Source organism: Hypanus sabinus, chromosome 19 (assembly GCF_030144855.1).
Source record: "Hypanus sabinus isolate sHypSab1 chromosome 19, sHypSab1.hap1, whole genome shotgun sequence".
NCBI classification, from domain to species: Eukaryota; Metazoa; Chordata; class Chondrichthyes; order Myliobatiformes; family Dasyatidae; genus Hypanus; species Hypanus sabinus.
This window is the reverse complement of record NC_082724.1, coordinates 12,896,838-12,912,185: the sequence shown is the minus strand read 5'-3', so window position 1 is coordinate 12,912,185 and position 15,348 is coordinate 12,896,838. Positions and strand designations below refer to the sequence as shown.

At 38.2% G+C, this 15,348-nt stretch overlaps 1 protein-coding gene across 18 annotated transcripts in view; it reads right to left on the bottom strand.

The window, feature by feature from the left end:
• The window catches only part of atp2b2 (ATPase plasma membrane Ca2+ transporting 2), an 873,878-nt gene that overhangs the window by 542,542 nt on the left and 315,988 nt on the right, over positions 1-15,348 (bottom strand). For 16 of the 18 annotated variants that reach the window (XM_059944034.1, XM_059944033.1, XM_059944030.1 and 13 more), the window contains one exon: positions 11,741-11,806. The gene's annotated coding sequence lies outside the window, so the exon portion shown is untranslated. Of the gene's footprint in view, positions 1-8,787; positions 9,101-11,740; positions 11,807-15,348 lie in introns of all 18 variants that reach the window. The other 2 variants (XM_059944032.1, XM_059944028.1) reach the window with 1 other exon arrangement.

The following is a 15,348-nucleotide window of genomic DNA, read 5'->3' as shown; positions in this document are numbered from 1 at the left end:
AACACTGACTGATGTGATTTGAGAATCCTTTTTACCACAACCATCTCAAGGATAATTAGGGATAGGCAATAAATAAAACTAAATATTTTAAAAATTACAATTATTGAGAAGAAAACATGAGGTCCTCATGCACTTTGGTTGCATATTGGTTTTATCTTTTTAAATGATACTTGTTTTGCTTTGCATCCACTGTATTTTTCTGCTTCCCTAATTTGTAAGTAACAAATAAATGAAATATCACTTATTAAAACAAGTTTACTAAAATTATTAATTATCTGGCAAATTTCAGGTGGGCGGGTGGAGATATGTTTCTACCAAAGGAAGTGTAAGGCACCCCTTCCCTCCGCTAGCCGGTAGGTCACCCTTGGGAGAGGTGTAGCACCACACCCCTCCTCCCCACCAATCAGGGTCACGTGAAGCCATGGGACCAATTGTGGCTGATCACATGAGCTGCTGTTGCAGATCGCAAGCTCAGTTATGCAACCACTGAAACTAGGCAGAAAATCACTGAAGAGTATGGGGTCACTCGTTCTGTGAAGGCGCAGCCCAGAAGAAGGCAATAGCAAATCACTTCTGTAGATAAACTTGCCAAGAACAATCATGGTTGTGCGACCGTGATCAATCATGTCATATAATGCAGCACAAAATGATAATGATGATGGCTAATGCTTTTGCCTTCTAAAAGCCTATCAGGATTATAGTGAACATGCAACAATTGTCTACTACTAAGTCAGAGGGATTTTTTTTTGCCACAATATGTTTATTTGCATTTTAATACCATGATATACAGCTTTTACCTTCCTATACCTTCTTATATTATTCAGAAAATACAGAATTTGCTGTATTAACACAACAAACAAGACAACACACACAAAAGAAAACACAAAAAAATGCTTCTCCTATTTATAGATCTCAGCTTACTTCATGCTAAAAAATGTATTGCACAATTATGGAAAAGTACTCACAGACCAGGCACTTCTCAATGGATAAGGCAGATGTTATCAAGACTCCCATTGGAAGGGATAACCTATATATTAAAGTCTAAACAGCAGATATTTGAGAATATATTGAGACCCTTCATTAACCATGTCAAGGATATGGACTTAACAGAAGATTAAAAGAGTATTACCTTCTGTAGACAATGCAGCTTCCAAAATTAGTAGAAAAGTTATATTATTTATTTAGTGATTTTTGAATTGTATTATAAATACCTGTTAGATTTTACACATTTTTTATATATAGATTACCATTTGTTGAAATAGGAGAAGCATTAAAGTCAAAGTAAATTTATTATCATAAGTATGGGTATGTCACTGTAAGTGACCTTTAGATTCATTTTTCACAGGCATTTATAGGAAAATTAAAGATATAAAATAGAAGTTATGAAAAACTATACATAAATAAATACTGATAAACAGCCAATGTGCAAATGAAGATTTATTGTGTAAATAAATAAATAAATAATATGGAGGACGTGAGTTGTAGAGTCCTTGAAAGTGAGTCTGTAGGTTCACCTATATATACCTATGCATTTTAACACCAGCAAGATAAATGTAACCATAAATATTAAATTATGCTGACTGATTTTTGCATGCAATAACTGCGAGCCTTCCTGATTCATCAAGATCTGAGGAATGATAGGATTAAATATCCATCTGAAAGTAATCAACCATCGTTTTGCTGGACAAATCCATATGTATTTCCAGACCTTAGTAATTTGCTTGAGTCTTAACAGGTCTTAGAAATACCCTCATGAACCACCTAGTTCAAGCAACAGGAAATAAATGCTCGTCTAGTGAAAAATGTCCATGTCCAACATATAAAATGCAAAAAACCAAAATTAATCAATTTGATAAACAAGTCACTTCAGCTTGTTTTGGATATTCCCAGTACACCTTCATAGAGCTGAATCTCCCAGCAGAAGGTTACATTTAGATAGATACAGAATATGAACACCTACCTATGAGATTACTTGAAGGTGTTCTGTGCGAAATGGAAACTTTGATACAGAAGTTGATGAGACATGTAATAAGAGAGTGGAGCGAGATTCCTCTGCAAACTATGAACTGAGAGGATTCTAAGTAAGATATTCCCTTTTTGATCTGAAAATTGAGGATGCCAACATTTGCACAATAAAGGGAAAATACTTGTTACCCAAAATTAGTATTTTGCACTTCAATTTTGCATTTCACCTCAAATTTGGTTAAAAAAAACAAAAAAAGCATTTCAAAATACAATGCTAGAAAATATTAAGGTGGCATTGTGTAATACTCTGAAAAGAATATGCTGATGCATTGATAGATTAAGATCTAAATATGTAAAATTGAAGGCTGGGGTAAAAGGTCACAGGAGTCTCGTGGGTTGAACAGAGGACTGTGCAGGAGAGTGGTAGTAAACTGCCTCATTTCAGTTTTACAGGAGAGTCAAGTAGTCATAAGGAGAACAACCACCTGTCCTTTATTATTGGCAAGTCTCAGTATTTAAGCGAGGCGCAGAAACAAATATCACTGTGACGACTGTACTCTCTAGTATCAATTGTTTGGTGACAATAAAGTAAAGCAAGTAAGTCAGCCCTCTAAATTCATTTTGAAATTAAATAACACATTCTAAAACTTTAAAGTACTTAGTGGTTTCAGCCAAATACTTTAGTTTCCTGAGTAATTAAATTTAGGTCATTATTTTGAATGCTACTTTCTGTTATACCTAATTGCAAAGAAGAATTCTTACAATGACATGTTCTAAACATTGTTTCAGCTAGAACATCTCCTTGGCAAATGAAGCAATCCATGCCAGTATGCAGCAAGGTCAAGACAACATTTGGACATGGGCTGTTAAGTGAGAACATTAAAATCACCAATATACCAAACTTTGCACACGTCAAACAGAGAGTTTAACCAGATAGTATTCATGGGTTCCATGTCCATTCAGAAATTTGATAGCCGAGGAGAAGAAGCTGTTCCTGAATCATTGGGTGTGTCTCTGCAGGCTCTTGTACCCCCGACCTGATGGTAACAATGAGAAGAGGGCATGTCCTGGTTGATTTATACTTTATACTTATACTTTACTTTATTGTCACCAGACAATTGATACTAGAGCGTACAATCATCACAGCGATATTTGTTTCTGCGCTTCACGCTCCCTGAAGTACAAATCAAAGTAAATATAATAAAAATTTAAATTATAAATTATAATTAGAAAATAGAAAAGGGAAAGTAAGGTGGTGAAAGTCAGGTCCGGATATTTGGAAGGTACGGCCCAGATCCGGGTCAGGATCTGTTCAGCAGTCTTATCACAGTTGGAAAGAAGCTGTTCCCAAATCTGGCCGTACGAGTCTTCATGCTCCTGAACTTCTCCCGGAGGGAAATGGGACAAAAAGTGTGTTAGCTGGGTTGGTCTTGTCCTTGATTATCCTGGCAACACTGCTCCGACAGCATGTGGTGTAAAGTGAGTCCAAGGATGGAAGATTGGTTTGTGTGATGTGCTGGGCTATGTTCACGGCTAAGGGCCTTTAATGATGGATGCCACCTTTGTTGAGGCATCACTTCTTGAAGATATCCTGGATGCTGGGGAGGCTGGTACCCACAATGGAACTGACTGAGTTCACAACTTTCTGCAGTTTTTTTAGATCCTGTGCAGAGCCCCACCCCCACTCCCATACCTGATGGTGATGTAGCAGAACCACCAATGATCTCGGGGTAACCAGTACCAGAAATTCAACTCAACTGTGGCTACATTAACAGATCAGAAACAGGGAATCCTGTAGCAAGTGGCTGAGTTCCTGATACCACAAGGACTAACTACCATCTCAAGGCATATGCCAAAAGTGAGAGAGAATAACTTCCATTTGCTTGGATGAGTGTAGCATCAACGATTTTCAAGAACATCCAAACTAGGACAGGGCAGCATGCTTAATTGCTGTTCCATCAACCAAACTAAACACTCAATCTCTTCTTCAGAAGTATATACCAGCTATCACGCATGTCCAATCTACAAACTACAATGTTATTACTCACTCAAGCTATTCCAACAGCACCTCGCCAGGCCATGACACTTATCATCAAAATGAACAACTGCACATGGAATACCACCATCTGCAGAGTATCAACCAGTGGCTACGCTGGTTGACAGAGTGGTTAAGAAAGCATATGGCATGTTTGCCTTTATTAGTCAAGGCAGTGGGTTTGAAGTCAGCAAGTTACGTTGCAACTTGGATCCTGGCTTGAAAATGTTTCCTCAATCACTCATTGTCACTGGTCCCCAACCTTCCTAAAGGCAATTAGAAATGGACAAGAAATATTAGACTTGCCAGTGATGACCAGGTCTTGTAAATGAACAAATAAACACTTAGTTCTGGTACGCCCATAAACTGCACTCTTTAGACAATTAGGAACATTTTTTTTTTGTGGAAAAAACACAGGATGCTGAAAATCTCAAAGCAGAGTACCCTCAAAATATTGAGCACATCACACAAAGAATCAGAGTTAATGCTTCAGGTCAATAAGCTTTTAGCAGAACTGGAAAATGCAGACATAAACATGAGATACAAAGAAAGGAGTAAGAGGGGGAGGAGGAGGAATAAGAAATAAAAAAGAAAGATTTTATAAAATGCTCAACAGGAGAGGTTAAGTGACACAAGAAATGATGAGGGTGTTATGGAACAATGCAGAGAGTAGAACACAGGTTGAAAATGGTGCATTGTGAAAAGAAATATAATTAGTCCAAGGTATTCTGAATAAGACAAATAAATCTCAATAAATGCACATTTTCTGAAATCATTGCACTGTAGAGAGACTTATGAGCTGCAATATGTCTAGCAAATCAGCTGCAATATACTTGTCCTTACTCTAAGTAATTTCTTGCCTACCAATCTGTAATGGACCTAAGCTTTAGTTCCCTCCTTCTCTCTATACCCGAAAACTGATTTATTTCTAGCTTTACTGAATGCATGATGAATCTCTGCCCTTGAAGTAGAGGTAAATATATTTTTATAAGATCAAAAGAAGGAAGATCTAGCATGGGAGGGGGAAATTGAGGCCTAGGACAAATCACCTACAATCAAATTGAAATCAAGGGAAGGCTTGAGGCCTATAACTCCTCCTAATTTCTTGTGTTCTTGTGTATTTGTGCCTTGATCAGTACATTTGAACATGAGCTTGTATAGATTATCATAAAAAAAGAAAAAGCAAAAGCAAAATATGTTATGACTGAATCTATATGTGGACGTAAAAAGAGCAAAGAGGACATAAATTAAGATCAAGGAGCCATTGAAAACATCTTACTTTTTTATACATATTTAATGCTTGAATATCTGTAATCAGAAATAAATTAAATTAGTGCACTAGTGTTAAACTGGTGAATTTGCCTCGTTTTCAGAGGGCTCTGCAGTTCATGATATATATGTGTTTCTGGTTACTCCATTTTTATTGCTATCATGTTTATCTGGAGAAGAGAATAGCAGACTTGTATTGTACATACATTCTTTGACAATAAAATAAACTTTTGAACCTTTTATTTTACATGATTTTGATCTGGTGGATTGGCTCTGCAGCCTACAGGCAAAGAGTGACACAACACAAAATTGAACTGAACTAAACTGAATATTACTAGACTGTTTCAAGGACTCTGTCGTTTGATGTTTAACATTCTGTGTGTACTTTGCTCATTTTTCCACTTTTTGCACGATTTGTTCTTTTTTTGCGCATTGGGTGCTTGATATTTTCTTCAAATGGGTTCCATTGGTGTTTCTTTGTTGTGTGGCTGACTGCAGGAACATGAATCTCAGGGTTGTATATTACGTACGTATTTTGATAATAAATGTACTTTGAATCTTTGAATGAGAAAGAGATAAAAAAGGAAAAAAATAAGTATTTTTCCATCACTCTAAGATATTCCTAAGCCCTATATTCTATCTTTATTACAGTTCCATGAGCTGCAGATATAATAATTTTTACGCAGGAGTTCCCATTCCCATTCTGACATGTCGGTTGATAGCTTTCTTTTGTGCCATAATAAGACCTGAAGATTATTTCAAGGGTTCCTCTGTGACAAGAAGGTTGAGAAAGGCTGCTATATCTTAATTCCTACCACACCATTACATCCATTCAAGCACCAGTTGTAGAATAGTATTTGCAATTATTTTAAACATATTTAGATTTGCCTGGTAAATTGAAGTATAAAGTCTTATGATTTCAATTTGGTAAAACAGTTCAAGGCTGCCTGAAGTCTCCCAACATTTTAGCTATGCAGCGAATATTGACTGCAGTCCAGCAATACCAAGATCATATATATAATGCATAAAAATTCTGTTAGCATTAACACTTACCTTCCATTTAGATGCCAGTGGGAAATGTTCTGTATCAAATCAGAAGCTGCCTACATCTAGCCTTCCCACATTGGTTGCGGTAGGTCATGGCTTCAAGTCAATGTCTTTAATGCACTGACACTCCTGAACATTTTCTGAGGTTTTCTAATTAACAGTTGTATTCATTTGCAAATATCCTAAAAGTGGTGACTTGTACTGCAGTTGATTAATAATCTTTCAATGAGTTCACAATCTTTCTTTAAAGATTTAGTGATACTATTAATTCAATTAGATTTAAAAATCTGAAAATTTGAGTTGCCCGAGGCTTCCAAAGAACTCATTCCAAGAATGGGTATTATTCAATATATTATTAGCATCCTTCACTGTTCTTAATCTCCCAAAAACATTTAATATACTGTATTAATTGGATTTATTTTCTGCAGTATTTGCAAAGACTGCTTTTCATTGCCTTTGGCTTTAGCAATATGGTTATCTCAATTACACTTGCAAGACTTAGCTTAAAAGCAAAAATGAAGTATGATTCTGTTGAATTATACCTATTAGTATCTAGGGGTAAAATTCTCTGCTTTATGAAGATAGTTTTAATAAAGACTCTGAGTCTGGCATTTAACTTTCCTGTCAACATATAAGGTAAATAAAGAAACATGATCTTGACAGTAGTATCATTTAGTTGGCAATGCATTTCTTCTGAAAAACCTCTTGCTTATTTTGCCTGGTGAATACAGTTCTCCTACTTCTATAAAACTATGTTTTACTTATCGAGATTCAGCACAGAATAGGCTCTTCCAGCCCATTATGCCACACCGCACAGCAACCCCCGATTTAATCCTGGCCAATCACAGGACAATTTTCAATGCCCAATTAACCTACCAACTGGTACGTCTTTGGACTATGGGAGGAAACCCACAAAGTCAAAGGGAGAACGTACCAACTCCTTATAGGCAGCAGTGGTAACTGTAAAGCATTGTGCTAACTGTGCTGCCCTAAGTTTAATCTTAAACAATACATAGGCATTCAATACATTTATGGCTCCTGATTTAGTCACAGTGTAATTTGTACCGCAGAATCATGGTAGATTTGCATGCTATTTAAATTGATTTATTTATTGTTAATGTAGCCCAGGGAAATAATAAATATATCATTAAGCTTAATTTCCTCTTCAATTAAGTACATCTGTTACTCAGTTTACTTTTGTTTCTAAACCCAACTTCTACTGGACTCATTGAAAGATTAAAGATCACAGTAGCATTATGGTGGGGGAAGTTTAAGTGTATCCCAGATCTCACATTTTTTTATTCCAGATTCAATTATTTATGTTCTCAACCAGAGAGAAATTTTGCATCACTGAATTAATTTTAAGAGAAAGTTATTCAATGTGGGTGTCATTAACAAGGCCAGTACAAATTCCCTTCAGCAGAAAACAAAGTTGCAAGTCACCTATTCTGTGATGAAGGAATGGTACTATATTTCCAGTTTAGAATTGGACACCAACTTGGAGATGGTGGTAGCCCTATTTGCCACCTACTTTTGTCCCTAAATGGATATTAGGGTAGTCTCAAATGAATGTTAAGGATCTTTCTACAGAAACAGCCTTAGCAAGTTGCTTAGGGGTACCTTGTGGATGGCCTTAGTTCACAGAAAGGGAAAGAAGTTCATGATCAACTTACTATGGGTAGGAATGCTGATCATGTGGTATTCAATCTCTTCAGATTTGCTGATATTGCAGTTATCTAGCAGGAGGAGAGTTTTCCTTCATACCCCTTATTTTATACTTTATGGATGGTGGAACGGTTTCAATGGATCATGAAATTACTCCAGGTTATCCTATATCTGGGATGCTTTTGCAATCATAGTGCTTAGAGCTGGTGCACTTACAACTGTAACTTTAGTGCTGGATCTGATGTTGGCTTTGACACTGGTAATACTATAGCTGGTGGGTGGGGGGGGGAGATACGTCTCTAAGAAAGGAGGTATAAGGTGCTCTTTCCCTCCTCTAGCCTACAGATCACCCTTGGGCAAGGCATAGCACCTGCTTAGAACCTCCCCTCACCCCGCCGGATCAGAGTCACATGAAGCCACGGGAATAGGCTTTGGATGGTCATATGAGCAGCTGGCATATGCCACAAGTCCTTGTTATGTGACCAGTGATGCCAGGCAGACAATCTCTGAAGAGTATTGATAATGGCTGGGGTGACCCATCTTGTACAGACACCGCCCAGAAGAAGGCAATGGAAACACCTCTGTATAAAGGAAGACCATGATCGTCCGCGTCATATGACTGGGCACTTAATGATGATGATGATGAATACTACAGAGCGGTGGGTGAGAGGCAAGTGCCTGACATTTGTATCCGAAATATAACTTGGCAATTGACAGCCCAAACCCTGATCCTGGTCTTGCTGCACGTACACACAGACTATTTCATTGCTTGAAGCATCAAGAATGAACACGACAAACGACCTTACTTCCAATGGTATAGGGTCAGAAGATCAAGGCTGAACCATCTGAACACTGTTCAGCCTACAATGCTGTCATCTCCAAATCCCGTACAGAGATCCTGCAGACCCTCCAACAATCACAACTCTTCCTTTACGCAAGGTGATTCCAGCTGCTGAGGACTTTTCCCTTCATGGGCTTCAGTTATTCCAGCACTTTTTTGTCCCACCCTTCCTGGTTAGCTGCATTGTTGTCAAAGCTATTCATTTTCCTCCTATCTGCGTTGTTGATGCACCATCAATAACTCTCCGAGACATGAGGCGAGATATTGGCTTTTATTGGCTGGAAGGAAGAACAAGCAGTAATTGACCACCATACTACATCCTGGAGACTGAGGGCAGGGTTCAGGCCTTAATCGCCTTTATACCGGGGTCTGTGGGAGGAGCCACGGTCAGTGGGAGGAGCTACAGGAGCAGTCAGCGTGGGGGCGTGTCCAGACAGGTATATGTAGTTCACCACAGTTGTAAGCCAATCAATAATGAGGACTGGAGCCGTGTCTTACTAATTAAACTAAAACTGAGCACTGGTGGTCAAATTATTGGTGAGTTAGGTGCTACTTAATAACATTATTGGTAACAGACTTAATTATTTATATACTGACATACAGTGCAGAGTAGGCCCCTCTGAGCCAAACTGCCCACTGATCCCCCAATTTAATCCTAGCCTAATCACAGGACAATTCACAATGAGCAATTAACCTACCAAGTGTTATGTCTTTGGACTGTGGGAGGAAACCGGAGCACCTGGAGGAAACCCATGCAATCTCGGGCAGTAGTGGGAACTGAATCTGGGTCGCCCGTACTGTAAAGCATTGTGCTGACCACTATGCTACCATACCGCCTATAATTTCTTCCATGACTTTGCAGAGGAATCAAACGGAAGGCTGTTTTTCTTTTGTATTAAATTCATTCTTTTTTTTTGTAGACCAGAAATATGGGAACCACCATGCTGGAACTGTCCTGAGGAGTCTCAGAAGTAGCTAACTTTCACTGTCAAATGCAGAAGTGCTCACCTCCACATTAGGTTATCGCTGGCATTATGCTTTCCATAGACAAGTCATAACTAGTTCCATTCAGTTATCTTCAATAATCTGATGAACTCAAAGGAGTTGATAAATTTTGGTCGTCATTGATAATTCTTTAACTGGAATGGTCTTGCTGAATGCTGGTGACTGTGCAGCAGAAATATGATCCTTATAAGTTCATGGCAGAAATCATGCCATCTCTATCATCTGGTCTATGTGTGGGTTCAGTCTAAAATATCATCGGTGACTCTTAAACCCTGTGGACTGCATTGGAAAGTCACCAATAGAAGAGATTCTGCAGATGCTGTAACACACACGTAACGCTAAAGGAACTTGGCAGATCAGGCAGCATCTAAGCCACCAACTATATTATTTTAACTGTGAGTAAAAAGACAATTGAATGACAGATTGATAAAATATCGATCTCAACCACTTAATTAGATAAAATTTTCTTAGAATGGTAACAAATCTAGGGGAGAAGGCAGCATCGATCCTTAGAGACCCTCACCACCTGGGACATGCCTTCTTCTCATTCTGACCATCAGGGAGGAGGTACAGGAGCTTAAAGACCCACATTCCACATTTCACAAAGAGCTTCTTCCCCTCTGCCATCACATTCCTGAACAGTTTATGAACGCTAGCTTGTTTTTGCTCGTTTACACTGTTTATTTATTTCTGTAACTATTTTTGATTTTCACTGTGCTTAACAATAAACCTTATGTTGATTCTGACTAGTCAGTTGTGACGAGGGGCCTAGCTGAGGATGGTGAGGCCCCATGTGCTGGAGTATCCAAGACTGAAACGACTTTGAGTCTGAGGCGAGAGCAGGTTTCTGAATTAGGTGCTAGACAAGAACCTGGCGAGACTGGACGAGAATCCAAAAGAGGCAGGAATCCTAAATGCAATCGCAGACTGAACCGAAGATGAGCTGACGATTGAGCACCGAACCAGGGTACAGGTGCTCTTTAACTATCCAAATCTTGGTGCCAAAACATGGCTGCCAATTAGCGGAGCAGGCCAGACCCTTTAAAGCGTCTGCACCAACGATCCATATGCCAGAGAATTGGAGCACCTAAACCCCAGAGGCTGACGCGGTCAAGTATGTACTATGACACCAGCAGCATTGGCATACAACGGTTCCAGATAAACCCACAACCATCCCAACAATGATTCCTGCTTCTTTGAATTCTTATACCTTAACATTAAAACAGAACTTGGAATTCTCCTAATAATTACCTACATCACCGCAAACACAGACACTGTCATCCATACCACTTCCACTCACGGTGGAAATGGAACCTGATCGAGGTGAATGGCACAAACAGGGATGGAGGGGGGTGGAAGGAAAAGAATAAAAGGTGTGTGATGGAGTGAAAGGCAAGAAGAGATTAAAGTAGAGATTTTGTGGAGATTTTGTGATATATATGATTATATGATATATATGTACAATGTCTGAAATACATCTTATGGAAATGTTTGTTTGATGTACTTCAATAAAAAAATAAATTACAGAAGGAAGAGGTGAAAATGGGAGGAGCAGTATCTGAAAGCACTTAAGGAAAATATTGCAAAACATCATTACAAAACAATTGTCCAGAGGCTGAGTCAGAAAATGAGTTATGATTTGTTTTGCTTATTTTGATCTTCATAGAAACAGTGTAGGAGGTGAAGGACAAGAGAGGTCAGAAGTGGACAGAGAATTAATGTGATTAGAGAATATTAATTCAGTGTATACTTGAAGAATTAATGGAGGTTTTCCATTAAGCAAACACCCATCTATCTATTTTTCTGTGCTATGTAGAGGAGAATCCAAGGGACAAAGGTAATTATTAAGAAAATTGTGATGTGAGTGATCTGTTTTCTTTCTTACTGAGGTCCTCGTTATTATGGGTACTTACATCAAGCCAGATCACTTCAAGCGACACGCACAAAATGCTGGAGGAACTCAGCAAGTCAGGCAGCATCTAAGGAAATGAACAAAAGTCAAGGTTTCAGGCCGAATCCCTTATATTAATGGACAGTCAAATGGACTAGGCTCAGTAAAAGCTATGAAGTCTGATAGCATGGTGAAGTTGCATTATGGAGATTTGCTGGTACAACAATGAGAGCCATCCATGCAGCAATATGCAAGGTTTCCCTGATATAACCTGTACCTGCAAAGGAAGATAAAGCTGACTTGGACAATCGCTGACAGATTTTCCTCAGGCACAATTTGCTAAGGAGATGGAAGAGGCCAAATCGTATCAACTTGCCAGCCATCTGCTCACGGATATTCAATTTTGACTCCATAAGAACTTCCATGCTTCAGACTCCAATACAAACTTAGTCCAGATACAAAACTGAACTCAAAAGTAATGAGAGTAACTACCCTTTATGCTAAAGGGTCCTTTAACTGATATGGCATTAACAAACACAACAGAACTCAGTGGCTAAAATTATTTTGAATTTAAATGAAATACTTGAGGTAGCTAAAGTTAGTCATTAGAATTGCAGAATATCACTCCATACTTAATCCAAAGATCTTTCCTTCAGCAGAAGTCAGCTTGGATTTTTCATCTTCCATTGCTGATAGTTGAAAATAAACACAGGAACATAATGTTTTTCTTTCTTTCTTCACATACCTCTTTTATAATGTTAGTCTGCTTTAAGAATGTTGTTTTCAAAATGTAGAAAATTTGCATAGACTGCTGACCAATCATATTTATTCATAGATGGGCAATTGACTTTGCTTATCACTAACTAGAGAGAGAAGAAAGGTTCTGGAATACTAAAAAATTGGCAGTGAAAACCAAATGGATCATTCAACTACAAGTTGATGCATTTGCCTACAGATTTTCTTCATAACTGAAAATACCCAGTTTTTGAGACTTTGCTAACAACAAATGATTCAAATGCTAATCTTAAAAATGGTGGTCTTTAGTGAAGATTCCTCAATGTTCAGCTGCATTTTCTCAACAGTTCATGCTGGTTCTCTCTCCAAAGAATTTCACAACTGGATAGTGTCTGATAACTTGAACAAAAATAAAATTTGAATCTCTTAAGTGGCAGTTAGTGATTGTCTCAGAACTATCTTCCTTTCATAAATTCAGGATATCAGATTTACAGATCAATATTTCATATGTGGGTCAATCATTGTTTCATAGTCCGAAACTAATTATCTATATCAACCTTCTAGCTTCTCAGTCACAGTACTATGGTAAATAACCTGTTTCCATCTACATTTATCACACATCTTTTTACTGTGAAGATCTTGACTATGGTCTCTTTCCAAGCATGACTTCAATTCAATAAGGCCTGCACGAATAAAAATGTATTCTAAATCACAAAGCCATTTAACCCATAAACCTCATCCTTTGCTACAGTGGAGGGACTACCACACGGATCATCCCCCCCAAACATACAGGATTGACCTCTGGCAACAAACAGAAGCCAGAAACCCACCAAACAATACAGTGCAAGACCCCACAGAAATGCTGCCAGACGGGGCACTGCGTGACAGACGGAAGGGGTGTGCTCTCATCAGAACGAGAGCGGGAGTGTGTAGGACGGGAGACAACATGTTGAAGTGGGGCTTAAAGACCAGCGAATCCTATGAGTGTGATGAAAGTGTGCAGAACATTGAACACGTTCTGCGCAACTGCCACACTCTCACCTGATTAAGTTGACACTAACCCAACATCAACCAAACAACACTAGAGTGGCTGGCTGGCTGGTGTGACAAGCTATGATGATCCTTTTGAAGGTACAATAACTGATACAGTGCATAATATTCTCAAACTAGATGTACTGAGGCGATGTTTGAATCTTCAGGATTTGAGCTACCTTGTTTATGACAATGATCTGATGCTTTGATCCAAATCATGAAACATTGCATTTGGCTAAGGATATGCATAAGCAATCTTTTGATGATTGCTTGAAGTTCCAAACTAATTTATTTTCATATCAGTAACAGTTTGAGCTCTTTAAAGAAATCATTATAAAAAAGGGGGAAAATCCATATTTTCTTTCACACAAATTCCAAATTCCAACAGAATACTTATTAATGCTTAGAGCTGCAAATCAATTTAAACAAAATTATCAGTTAATGACTTAACCATGTGGTTAAAATATACATATTTCATAAAATTATATTTTATGAAAGATTTTGTACTTTCCTTATTTTTGGGATTCATCTATTTTAATAGTTTCTATTTATTTTCTCAATGTCTTTGACATTCAGAAACATTTGTAACACTTTTGACAAATTTGACAGCCAGCTAAACTGTCCAGTATAGCTTTGCTGTCTGCCAAAGCCTTGTTCTGGATTCACTAACTTACACTTCCAAATACCCCTCACCAGCATCTTTTCTCTGAGTAAGGCAGTGATGTCGGGTTAACTTCAGAAAGGATGTACCCTCTGGGGAAATCCATATAAAATGGGTGCAAATATCATGAAAAGCAGTACAGGTCACTTCCCACTCACTGCTGACCCACAAAACTGTGGCAATATTCTCTCATCTAATGTTTCATCGTGAAAATAGTTTGCGTGCTTAAAATAATGTTAATTTGTATTTGCTTTGGATTCATGGGTTTATGCAACATGGAAACAGGTCACACGGTCCAACCCGCCTACGCTGTTCGATATGTCAATCTACACTAATTTATGTTTGCCCATATTCATTTCTTTCCTATCCATGGAATCTATTCAAATGTCTTTTTAATATTTCAATTGTTCCCACCTATGCCACCTCCTCTATCAGCTCAGTCCAAAAACCTGCCATCCACACTGTATGAAAAACTTGCCCCCAAATGTCATTTAAATATTTCCTTTATTAACTTAAACCTATGCCCTCTAATTTTAAACATGAGTCTGATTTAGGACACATGTAGCCATATTGTATCGGACTAAGACCGCAGAGTGTAAGGAATGGTAAAGTCTAGAAGAAATAAAGACAAAGATATCAATGAAAGGATGAATAAAGAAATTGATTCAAAGTTATCAAACTCACTTCATTGAATTTACCAAATAGAATTCTAAATTTGCCAATTGACATTTGAGTACACATACAGCAGATTTTAGTCATTCATTAAACCAGCAGGAAGCCTGGTGCAATTTGAGGGATTAGTCTCATTGTCTAACACCAAATTGTCTTGCCACGCTTTGCCAGCAGCAAAGTAGGGCATTTGTCGTTAGGGATTCTGAGGTTGGTGAAGGTGGGATATTAATCACAGGGCAGTAGTTGCTGTCATTAACTGTAAGGGATCTCAAAGAGCAGAGAATTAAAATGTTACATTATTGTTAGGCTGTGAGACCAGGTAATAAAAAGGGGAACATCCAAGCACCGTCTGGGAAAAGGCTCCGAAGCATTCGGGCTCTCACAGCTAGACTATGTAACAGTTTCTTCCCTGAAGCCATCAGACTCCTCAATACCCACAGCCTGGACTGACACCAACTTACTGCCCTATTGTCCTGTTTATTATTTATTGTAATGCCTGCACTGTTTTTGAGCACTTTATGTAGTCCTAT